This window comes from Macrobrachium rosenbergii, chromosome 26 (assembly GCF_040412425.1).
Source record: "Macrobrachium rosenbergii isolate ZJJX-2024 chromosome 26, ASM4041242v1, whole genome shotgun sequence".
Lineage (NCBI taxonomy): Eukaryota > Metazoa > Arthropoda > Malacostraca > Decapoda > Palaemonidae > Macrobrachium > Macrobrachium rosenbergii.
This window is the reverse complement of record NC_089766.1, coordinates 51315674-51328862: the sequence shown is the minus strand read 5'-3', so window position 1 is coordinate 51328862 and position 13189 is coordinate 51315674. Positions and strand designations below refer to the sequence as shown.

Below are 13189 nucleotides of genomic sequence, written 5' to 3'. Positions count from 1 at the left end.
ACAGATTCTTCTTTATATAGAAAGCGAGAATTTCTCGGAACTTACCCTTCTTCTTCCCTCTATGTTGCTATTTACGTGAATTTGGATAAAGGGGAGGGAAGGCGTTGGGGTTCCGTTGCAGACATACACAGATAAGGAAGGGGAGGTGATCTCTTGTGTGAGTGTGTATATGTGTATATATATATACAGTATATATACATATATACACCACATATGTATACATATATATATATATACACATATACACAACATATATATGTACGTATATATACGTACATGTATGTATGTATGTGTTTTCCGGATAATAATAATAAATAATACAGAGTTGTAAACGGAATGATTTTTAATTACATTTTAATGCTATTCACCACACATAGAGAGAGAGAGAGAGAGAGAGAGAGAGAGAGAGAGAGAGAGAGAGAGAGAGAGAGAGAGAAAGTAAACAAAGAATTTCGAAATGAACTTAATATTCAGAGCATTACCATTAGTTAATATGAACAGCAATTTCTATGGAGAGAAAGGCCAATAAGTAGCCAATACTTTCTAAGCAAGCTTCCACAGAACAAAACGCCAATATAAGATGAAACATCAAAATATAGATATATATAAAAAACATCACAAAAAACTAAATGCCCAATAGAAACATAAAGAACGGAGTTGAAAACTCTGGGAATACGAGACTTCGAGGACGGTTCTGGCTAATCTAAATGTTGATACAAGCATAGCATATAAATGAGATTACACGTCAAATCAACAGCTTACTTTAATCCCAACAGAAAGATTCCCAGGGGGAGAAGGCGCCGCAGAAAAATAAAACAGTAATCGCTGGGTTTTTTGTAGGACAGAATACAGAATTTAGGCCGTAGGCCGAGAGCTGGGCCCTAGGAGGTCATTCAGCGCTGAAACGGAAACTGACAGTAAAAGGGTTTGAAAGGTGTAACAGGAGGAATAACCTCACAGTTGCACTATGAATCAATAATGCTAGGAGAGGATGGAAAGGAAGATAGGAGAAAGAATGTGAACGGAGGAATAGTAAAAAGAATGAAAGGGGTTGCAGCTAGGGGGCGAGGGGAAGTTGCAAAGAACTTTACGTAATGCCTACAGCGCACCGCGTGAAGTGCACTGACGGCACTACCCTCTTACAAAGGGGGGGGGTGCTGTAATGAGTGGTGATAATGCGTCGTGGCTATTCCAGCTGGCTATCCAAAAGATTGTCCAGCTTATGTTCAGATATGCATAATAGTTGTTTTGTAGTGCAAGAGATGCGGCGAGGAAGGCAGTTCCTTACATTACAGCCAGTGAAAGCAGCTGTGAATACACTCAAAATTTTAGTTGGGTTATGGCACAGAATTGGTTGGGCCAAGAAGCATCTGACATCAGTCATGGAATTGAAGGTGAAATTCATAAGCAAAGTTTTCTGATTTCAGTGGTTTTGAATGTAATTTTGGAATCGACCTCTCTCTGACGTCGGATTTGTACAGAAATTTAAGGAGTTCATGGCTACGTTTGATGCTTTGTGACCCCAGTCTTCCGCAAAAGGGAAGGTCTTACAAGTTTTGAACTTTTTTGGTGAAGTTAGGTAGCACTCCCACAGGACAATCTATCTGGCCTTATTTACGTGGATGAAGATCAGTCAATAATTGATCTGGTCAACCTTCCCCATAACGAGAGAGAGAGAGAGAGAGAGAGAGAGAGAGAGAGAGAGAGAGAGAGAGAGAGAATCAGAGAGAACCCAGCCTATCTAAATCATTGAAATTAAGCAATTTTTACTTTGCTTTAGGTTCCCAAGCGTTCACTCCATAAACACAGTTGCGGGCACACTACGCTGTTCGTGTTAAGTGAGGAGCTATTTAACTTGAAACAGTTTTTTTTATAGATTTTCTCTTATGAACTGTTACTACATTAATTAAACTGACACTGAATTCCACAGATGTGAATAAACATCGCCCCGGAAAAACACTGTGCAGTACAAGACACCTAATGATAGATACAGCCGATTGCACTAGTTGTACATGCTGTAGTGAGTCAGTAAAGGCTACTACTTTGGCTTGTTATCTAGGCGTCACTACTCCGAGGTGCTAGTACTAAACACCGTATGATAAATGGACGGCCGCACAAAGATATCGTTCATTTATTATAATAATCTGTCGACCACGCAAAATAGAAATGGGTGTATACAATACTTTGATCCCCAAGGGGGCTAGTACTGAACACGGCGTCCCAAGGAGCTTCCGCCATGTTTAGTACTAGCACCTCGGAGTAGGTGACGCGCAGATAACAAGCCAAATAGCACCCAGCAAAGTATGCAACATATTCCTGGATTTTATAACATTCCTTGCATCAACGAGACCCTAAAAGGCAGGAATTTATACACAAAACACAAAAATAAGTGCGTATGTCAACAAGAGAAAGCCGAGGAATTTGTTCTCGACAAAATTTGCTATAAACGCGACGAAGCGAAAAGGTCTGACCAATAACAAGCACACACTCGGCTTCTCTGTTTACGGAATGCTGCCTTTATTATGACTAGAAACACAATCTATCGCTGCTGAAAGACCCAGCGCGTCATCGCCGCGTTTATGTTGCCGCTCTAGTCATAACACAAAATGAAAAACAACAATGGTTTATAATAGGCATCTCAAAATAATTATCCTTGCGACGGAAAACAACGTGGCAGTTATTCTTGCGGTTCGTGATCTATAGCAGATGTAAAAACATCTTGTATAGAGTTTATTCGTTTTAAAAATCTGTAATAAAAATAATGCTACACATTCTAGATAATATATAAGTTGTGATTCGTTAAGTCTTGATAGGAAAATGGCCCAAGAGTTTGTACGTAAGAGAGCTGACTGGTGCATTCTGAGTTAGGAGGGCGAATGTGCTGCTGAGGAGCCCTGTGTGTTAGGTTATCAAGATGCCATGAAGAAGTGGAACTTTTATCCATTATAGCTATAGTTTTGTGTAAAAGAAAACTATTATGGAGGTGGCTTTTTGTCTGTCCGTCCGCACATTTTCTGTCCGCCCTCAGATCTTAAAAACTACTGAGGCTAGAGGGCTGCAAATTGGTATGTTGATCATCCACCCTCCAATCATCAAACATACCAAATTGCAGCCCTCTAGACTCAGTAGTTTGCATTTTATTTATGGTTTAAGTTAGCCATAATCGTGCGTCTGGCAACGATATAGGACAGGCCACCACCGGGCTTTGGGTTAAAGTTTCATAGGCCACGGCTCATAAAGCATTATACCGAGACCACCGAAAGATAGATCTATTGTCGGTGGCCTTGATTATACGCTGTAGTGGCTGTACAGAAAACTCGATTGCGCTGAGGAAACTTCTGCGCATTTTGTACTTGTTTCTTTTTATGAATGGTTTAGGCCTTTCTTTTTAATTAAGAGTCAACTGTTGTTAAATTTTAAAGTGCTAATGACCGCAGGCAGTCTGTTCCGATATGATTTGAGTCAACGCTCAAATGTATGACCGCCAACACACGCCGGAAGCTGAAGGCACAAAAGTTTCCATGAAACTATGTGGGCATGGGCATACACTTTCTGAGCACGGGCATAAACTATGCGGGCATGGGCATACACTTTGTGGGCATTGGCAAACACTTTCTGGGCATGGGCATATACTAAGTGGGCATGGGCATAAACTATGCGTGGCATGAGCATACACTTCGTGGGGATGGGCATACACTTTGAGGGCTTGGACATACAAGGGGTTGCAACCTCATCCTAAAAATTGGTAAAGAGCCCAGGTTCCAACTCAAGATTATTAAAACTGACAAAATGACCACCAACAACTGAAATAACCTGCCAGCGACAAACTGCTGAAAAGATATTCAAGGGGACTGAGGAAAACATGATTGAAAGGGCGGGATGTTGAGTGATCTTAACTAATATATATATATATATATATATATATATATATATATATATATATATATATATATATATATATATATATATATATATATATATATATATTATATATATACATATATATATATATAAAGATAAAAAGACCCATAAAACACTATTTGAACGTTGCAACCATATATTTCGAGCACTTCCTTCTGTGCCCCTGTTCACTGGTAAAATATGGACAGATGAAATGTTACAAGAGTATATATACAAAGCATATGTAGGTGTGGCATTAAGTCTCCGACGGTATGCAGGTGACCGTTTCCCAAGAAGAAGGGAAAATAAACAATTCCCTTGTGGTTTTGGCCTCGTTAACTCCCGTCTTGCGATGCGTCTGGTGGTCGTGTTTCCTGGAACACCTGCTTGAGAAGAGGCCTGACGATTAACCCGCTAATATGTAGCCATATGCTACTTAGTATCGGGTTATGCATGTCAGTGAAACGCTGAATAATGGTACCTCTGTTTGCATGCTATACACTTCTTCAAGGAATTTTCATAGTGCTCCCAACATGGCTGGGTTTGGATAATTCCCAATTCATCATTAACCACGTAAATGAGGTCACCATCTTTTACTTCTCTCTGTAGGAAGGTTACTATTCCTAATTATTATTATTATTATTATTATTATTATTATTATTATTATTATTATTATTATTCAGAAGATGAACCCAATTCATAAGAAAAGCCTCAACAGTTGAACTGAAATTCACGTGGAAAGTCATTATGGAAGAATTATTATTATTATTATTATTATTATTAAATTATTATTTTTATTATTATTATTACATTATTATTAATTCAGAAGAAGAACCCTGTTCATATGGAAGAAGCCTTAAAGAGGCCACTGACTTGAAATTCAAGCTTCCAATGAATATGGCGCTCATTAGGAAGTAAGAGAAGGTAAAGGGCAAGAGAGAAAGAAGAGATCTCACTTGTCAAAAAAAAAAAAAATTAATAAAAAAATTAATAAATATATAAAAATGTGACTTCGGATGAAGAGCAAGATTCTGACAACCCTAACACAAAACACCATCTCCTTTTGTGAGAGATTCTTCTTGGTGTCATTCTTTCTTTCTTGAAGACCATCCAGTGTGACATTCTACGGTAAATTACAAGTTTAATTTATGGTCTTCATGCAACATTTGCCTGGTGAAGGAATGTCATTTCCATCCAAATTACCCAATGATTTCTGAAGAAGACCGACTGATAAACAAACAGAGCCCTATGGTCTCGCTCTCTGCCTGCATGCTCTAATGCCTACAAAAAGTATCTCTATTCTGCCTTTGGTGGCATTCTTATGTGACCTTTTCACTGAACGGATAATCATTCACTGTTTTAACTTTCCCTTCGTTGATATATAGATAGATAGATAGATAGATAGATAGATAGATAGATAGATAGATAGATAGATAGATACAATATGGATTTTAGGCTAAAGGCCAAGAGAAACCTATGGCCTCAGGTCAAACACAACAGAAAGGTTTGAAGGTGTACAAATAACCTTGTTTCTAGTTTTGAAGAGAGGGTTCAGGTGGAAACAGACATGCATGAACGGACATACAGTAAAAGTAATAACTGAAACACCGCAAAAAATTTGGAAGCGTGAGGTGAATATACTAAAAATAAAGACAAAATCCACCTGATCTGGAATTCCGCGTCATGCAACAGAAGAATGCTTTTCCATTACCCGCGATTGAAGAGATGCTTCCCTTGAGCCCCCGGTTCGCTCGCTGCCTGCATGCGTAATGCCTACAAAAAGTATCCTATTCTGCCTCTGGCATGAATTGTGGTTTATTGTCAATGGTTGAGAGAGAGAGAGAGAACACTAGAGTGCTGCGAGGCCTTTCGACTGTCGTCAGCTTTACAAATATTGTTTCTTTCCTTCATAAACAGATATGCATTCAGGAATCACGAAAATTTGGAACCTGATGAATATATAAAGACAAAATCCACGAAGGACAGAGACACACTGGAGTGCTGCGAGGCCTTTCGACTGTCGTCCTTTACTCTTTCCTTCGTGGATTCAGGGAGGAAAGCGAAACACTAGAGTGCTGCGAGTCCTTTCGACTGTCGTCCTGGACTTTTCCTTCTTTTCAGAGAGAAAGAGAAACACTTGCTGGGACCTTCTGACTGTCGTCCTGGACACACACACACACACATATAACCACAAATATATAGTATATATATATACATGTATCTATACCGCATATACATATATATGTGTATATACATATATATATTAAATATGTATGTATGTATGTATGTATGTATGTATGTATGTATGTATGTATGTATATGTAAGTACGTATACATCAAACACGAAAGCTATTTCTCTGTTGAGTTTTCTTTCCAGCAGTAGTGAATGCCAAAAAGAAAATCTTCTTAAGACCAGAGCAACGCAGGTGAAATGATTCATTAACCTTATTACCAGCACAGCTGCTTTCTCCTGTAGATGACTGAGCCCTGTTCGACGGGAATGAGTGACAAAAGTAAACAGACGTTTAGTTACAGTACAAGTTACCGACGGAAATACACTTTTGGTCTATATCGGGATCTCTCCTATTGGCTTCACACTGCGGGCTCTCTCTCTCTCTCTCTCTCTCTCTCTTCTCTCTCTCTCTCTCTCTCTCTCTACATATATATATATAAATATTTATTCATTTATAAATAATTAACATATATAAAATTATAATAATATAAGTATATAATTATATATATATACATATAATTATAATATATATAATATAGATTCCAAATCTCTCGAGCGTAGCTGTGATAGTCATAGCAAAACTCAACAAGGACGTTTGTTACAGCAGTGAAACAGGTGCTCTGTCGTTTAATATTTTACAGAAATCACCGACAAGAGACAGATATGGTCCACAGAAAACTGAGATTTATTATTTTTGTTTTAAGAGTCGCCTTATATTGCGGATGAAATTGTGGCTAAATTATCTCCGTCAAGCATGTACCAGCATTACCAACAAATGTGTGTGTGTGTGTGTGTGTGTGTGTGTGTGTGTGTGTGTGTGTGTGTGTGTGTGTGTGAGAGAGAGAGAGAGAGAGAGAGAGAGAGAGAGAGAGAGAGAGATTCTGAATGATTAGTCTGAGAAAAGTCCAACTAATGCTATATATATATATATATATATATATATATATATATATATATATATATATATATATATATATATATATATATATATATATATATATATATATGATTATAATCACTTTTGTACGTGATTCATTTATCACACATTACCACCTTATTTTTCACCTGTGGCAATGTGTGATTATATAAATTATATGTATATATATATACACACATATATATATATAAATATAATTACATATATATATATATATATATATATATATATATATATATATATATATATATATATATATATATATATATATATATATATATATATATATACTTTATCTATATAATATTCACATATCTAGCATCCATTGGACTTTTTCTCAGATTAATCTCTCTCTCTCTCTCTCTCTCTCTCTCTCTCTCTCTCTCTCTCTCTATATATATTTGTTGGTATGGTAATGTTGGTACATGCGTGACGGAGAGCGTATACCCACAATTTCATCTGCAGCATAATGTTAGTCTTTTCGTCTAAATCTCATGTTGCGATGAATCACTTCGGTCTCTTGTCGATGATTTCTCTATAACACCAGAAGGCAGAGCATCGGTTTCAATGCCATAACAAACGTCCCTGTTTGAGTTTTGGTATGAATATCACGGCTACGTTCGAGGGATTTGGAATTCCCTGCCGAGTATGTAAATCTAAATTAGCTGGGCGTCTGGTCTTGTTCTTCGAGATGAGAACTGTACTGGTCCTCATTATCAAGCAGAACATCAGATTGACATGCCTCACTAATCTCCATTTTAATGTTCAGTGTTAAAATAATAATAATAATAATAATAATAATAATAATAATAATAATAATAATAATAATAATAAGTAATAAAAGTCCATAATTATATAGTAAATATATTACTGTGTAAAACTATTTCATAAGAAAACTACCCTCACTTTGCATTTTAACGTTAACACTGATGAGGAACACCGTTCAGGTGTTCCAAAATTTTGGTTCATTTTACATAGTAATATATTAACTATATAATTGTGGATTTTTATTACTCAGATTGTTTTTCACGAAACTGTGAATCTATTAGCAATAATAATAATAATAATAATAATAATAATAATAATAATAATAATAATAATAATAAAAAACCTGCTTTCCTCTCCAAGCATGCCCAATATCAGCGTGGTACTGGCAGAATGCAGTAACCTAGAAAAATCAATTATAAGAAAAATAAGAGAAAGCGCTATACAAACTGAATAATGCCGCTGATGCAGCTATCATCCTCAATACCACATGTATGAAAGAGGGTCTACTACTACTACTACATAATAATAATAATAATAATAATAAAAATAATAATAATAATAATAATAATAATAATAATAATAATAATAATACAGTTATTTATGGTTACGTACATTCAAAAACAAATTTGTACAGAGAACTTTCGGGAATTTGTTCGATTCCCATTGTCAATCTCATCGAACAGATTCCCGACAGCTCTCTGTACAGATTTGTTTTTAAACATACTTGCACAGAAATAGACAATATATAATTTTGTCCAAAGGCCAAGCGCTGGGACCTATGAGGTCATTCATCGCTGAATGGGGAAATTTGAACAGTAAAAGATTTGAAAGGTGTAACAGGAGGAAAACCTCGCAGTTGCACTAGGAAACAATTATTAGAAAGGGTGTTAAGTCAGACGGAAGAAAGGGAATATGAGCGGATGTACAGTAAGAGGAATGAAAGAGGCTGCAGCTAGGGGCCGAAGGGACGCTGCAAAGAACCTTTAGTAATGTCTACAGTACACCACGTGAGGTGCACTGTTGGCATTACTGTGGATTTGTTTCTCCACTTCAAGACTCATGTTACCATGAGTAATTTTTAATAAAAATAATAATAATAATAATAATAATAATAATAATAATAATTATAATAATAATAATAATAATAATAATATTATTATTATTATTATTATTATTAGAATCAGATAACTGAATTATTGGATTGAAACTAATAAAAATAATATTATTATTATTATTGTTATTAGAATTAGATAACTGAATTGCACGAATGGACTGAAACTAAAAATAAATATATGTAACATTTAAACCGAAAGACGATGAATGCGATACTAAACGAAGGAATAACAAAATCAAGTTACAAAAACGAACTGAGAATTAAGAGAAGGAGAAGCAACTTAATGAGCAAAATAGACCACTCTTCCTCTCACGGCCCTAAGATGAAACGGCGCTGACGGGAGATACAAATGGGCCGTTATATGGCGTAATTAATAACGCCTAAAATGATTACTGGTCCTTAAGGAGCGCCAACTTCTGAGTTATTACCTCAGTCGTGCATGACACCTTCTGCAATTAGCGGTTAGAAGAGAGAGAGAGAGAGAGAGAGAGAGAGAGAGAGAGAGAGAGAGAGAGAGAGAGAGAGAGAGAGAGAGAGAGAATCGTTGTATTCATCGCTCATCAACGACCAGAGGGAAAAAATCAATCTCTCTCTCTCTCTCTCTCTCTCTCTCTCTCTCTCTCTCTCTCTCTGGAATGTTTCAATATGGCAATGAGAAGGTATATATATATATATAATATATATATATATATATATATATATATATATATATAAAATATATAAAAATAAACACATTAATATATATATATATAAATATGTATATGTATATATATATATATATATATATTACACAAACACACAAATAACATATATAATATATATATAAATATATAATACATACATACATATACATACAATACATACATACATACATCCAAACACCACCACAAACCTCCTGCAAAAGAATGCACAGTCAAACCTGCCCGAATCCAGTTAAGGCAACACACAGATATAGATGCGTTTAGAAAACAGGCAAGCAAAAAAAAAAAAAAAAAAAAAAAAGGCGCATTCCCAGCCCTGCGTCTGCGAGGAGAGAAGGCACGATGCCACCGGCGTGGCATCAACAGCGCTTTCAACACCTCATGAAAGGGGCGCCGTGCGCTGCTTTCCTCACCTCGGGATCTCCCGCTAGGGCACCACGCTGCTGCAGCCCTCCTAAATATTATCGGCGCGGGTAAATAATGACTCCGCAAAAAAAGCTATCTAACCTCTTTACGGCCGCAGAGAGAGAGAGAGAGAGAGAGAGAGAGAGAGAGAGAGAGAGAGAGAGAGTCATGTCAGCGTAGACGCTCGTATGGGTTCGTGTGTGTGTATATGTATATATATTTATATATATTATATTGTATCATATTATATTATATATTATATTATATTGTATACATATTACATATATATGTATCATATTATATATATATATTATATTATATTGTATATATACATATATATATATATATATATATATATATATATATATATATATATATATATATATATATATATATATGTATTTGTTTGAGAGAGAGAGAGAGAGAGAGAGAGAGAGAGAGAGAGAGAGAGAGAGAGAGAGAGCAAGAGGAGAGAGAGAGGTTTATGTAAGTGTGTGTGTGTGTGTGTGTGTGTGTACAATATAATATAAAACATATATATAATATATATATATATATATATATATATATATATATATATATATATATATACTGTATATATATATATATATATATATATATATATATATATATATATATATATATATATACAATGTATATTTGTGTATATAAAATTTTTGAACCGTACATCTTTTCCCCATAGAGGTGTGATTCTAGAAAGCCTACCAACCTTCCAGCCTATCAGTATTTCTTAAAGAAAGAGGTTGCTAAAACCTCAAATTTTTCTTATTTCCCTTGAAGAGGTTGGATTCAAAGCGAAAGAGATGGCCTACCGCCGTCTCACTTTTAACCAACGACTACTAAAGATTTCTGTCTTTAAGAGATTCGATACTTCCTGGATGTTGTCCAAAGCCCGACCACTTTGGTAATTTTCTAGATTGTTTAATAATAATCCTTAACAATATCTATATTGATTAATAATAATTCTTGTCTAAAGCCCGACCACTCTGGTCAATTTCTATACTGTATTGTTTAACAATAATCCTTAACAATTTCTATATTGGTTAGTAATAATTCTTGTCTAATGCCCGACCACACTGGTCAATTTCTATGTTGTTTAATAATAATCCTTAACAATTTTATATTGGTTAATAATAATTCTTGTCTAAAGCCCGACCACACTGGTCAATTTCTATATTGTTTAATAATAATCCTTAACAATTCTATATTGGTTAATAATAATTCTTGTCTAAAGTCCGACCACATTTGTCAATTTCTATATTGTTCAATAATAATCCTTAACAATTTCTATATTGGTTAATAATAATTCTTGTCTAAAGCCTGACCACACTGGTCAATTTCTATATTGTTTAATAATAATCCTTAACAGTTTCTATATTGGTTAATAATAATTCTTGTCTAAAGTCCGACCACACTGGTCAATTTCTATATTGTTTAATAATAATCCTTAACAATTCTATATTGGTTAATAATAATTCTTGTCTAAAGTCCGACCACACTGGTCAATTTCTAGATTGTTTGATAATAATCCTTAACAATTCTATATTGGTTAATAATAATTCTTGTCTAAAGCCCGACCACACTTGTCAATTTCTATATTGTTTGATAATAATTCTTAAAAATTCTATATTGGTTAATAATAATTCTTGTCTAAAGCCCGACCACACTTGTCAATTTCTAGATTGTTTAATAATAATCCTTAACAATTTCTATATCGGTTAATAATAATTCTTGTCTAAAGTCCGACCACACTGGTCAATTTCTAGATTATTTAATAATAATCCTTAACAATTCTATATTGGTTAATAATAATTCTTGTCTAAAGCCCGACCACACTTGTCAATTTCTAAATCGGTTAATAATAATCCTTAACAATTCTATATTGGTTAATAATAATTCTTATCTAAAGTCCGACCACACTGGTCAATTTCTATATTGTTTAATAATAATCCTTAACAATTTCTATATTGGTTAATAATAATTCTTGTCTAAAGTCCGACCACACTGGTCAATTTCTAGATTATTTAATAATAATCCTTAACAATTCTATATTGGTTAATAATAATTCTTGTCTAAAGCCCGACCACACCGGTCAATTTCTAAATTGGTTAATAATAATCCTTAACAATTCTATATTGGTTAATAATAATTCTTGTCTAAAGTCCGACCACACTGGTCAATTTCTATATTGTTTAATAATAATCCTTAACAATTCTATATTGGTTAATAATAATTCTTGTCTAAAGTCCGACCACACTGGTCAATTTCTATATGGTTTAATAATAATCCTTAACAATTTCTATATTGGTTAATAATAATTCTTGTCTAAAGTCCGACCACACTGGTCAATTTCTAGATTATTTAATAATAATCCTTAACAATTCTATATTGGTTAATAATAATTCTTGTCTAAAGCCCGACCACACAAGTCAATTTCTAAATTGGTTAATAATAATCCTTAACAATTCTATATTGGTTAATAATAATTCTTGTCTAAAGTCCGACCACACTGGTCAATTTCTATATTGTTTAATAATAATCCTTAACAATTTCTATATTGGTTAATAATAATTCTTGTCTAAAGTCCGACCACACTGGTCAATTTCTATATTGTTTAATAATAATCCTTAACAGTTTCTATATTGGTTAATAATAATTCTTGTCTAAAGCCCGACCACACAAGTCAATTTCTAAATTGGTTAATAATAATGCTTAACAATTCTATATTGGTTAATAATAATTCTTGTCTAAAGTCCGACCACACTGGTCAATTTCTATATTGTTTAACAATAATCCTTAACAATTTCTATATTGGTTAATAATAATTCTTGTCTAAAGCCCGACCACACTGGCCAATTTCTAAATTGGTTAATAATAATCCTTAACAATTTCTATATTGGCTAATAATAATCCTTGTCTGAAGCCCGACCACACTTGTCAATTTCTATATTGTTTGATAATAATCCTTAACAATTCTATATTGGTTAATAATAATTCTTGTCTAAAGTCCGACCACACTGGTCAATTTCTATATTGTTTAATAATAATCCTTAACAATTCTATATTGGTTAATAATAATTCTTGTCTAAAGCCCGACCACACCGGTCAAT

General features: G+C 34.2%; 1 protein-coding gene across 12 annotated transcripts in view; it reads right to left on the bottom strand.

Moving 5' to 3' along the window:
* The window catches only part of LOC136853202 (glutathione S-transferase 1-like), a 498955-nt gene that overhangs the window by 233442 nt on the left and 252324 nt on the right, over positions 1–13189 (bottom strand). The window lies entirely within an intron of this gene.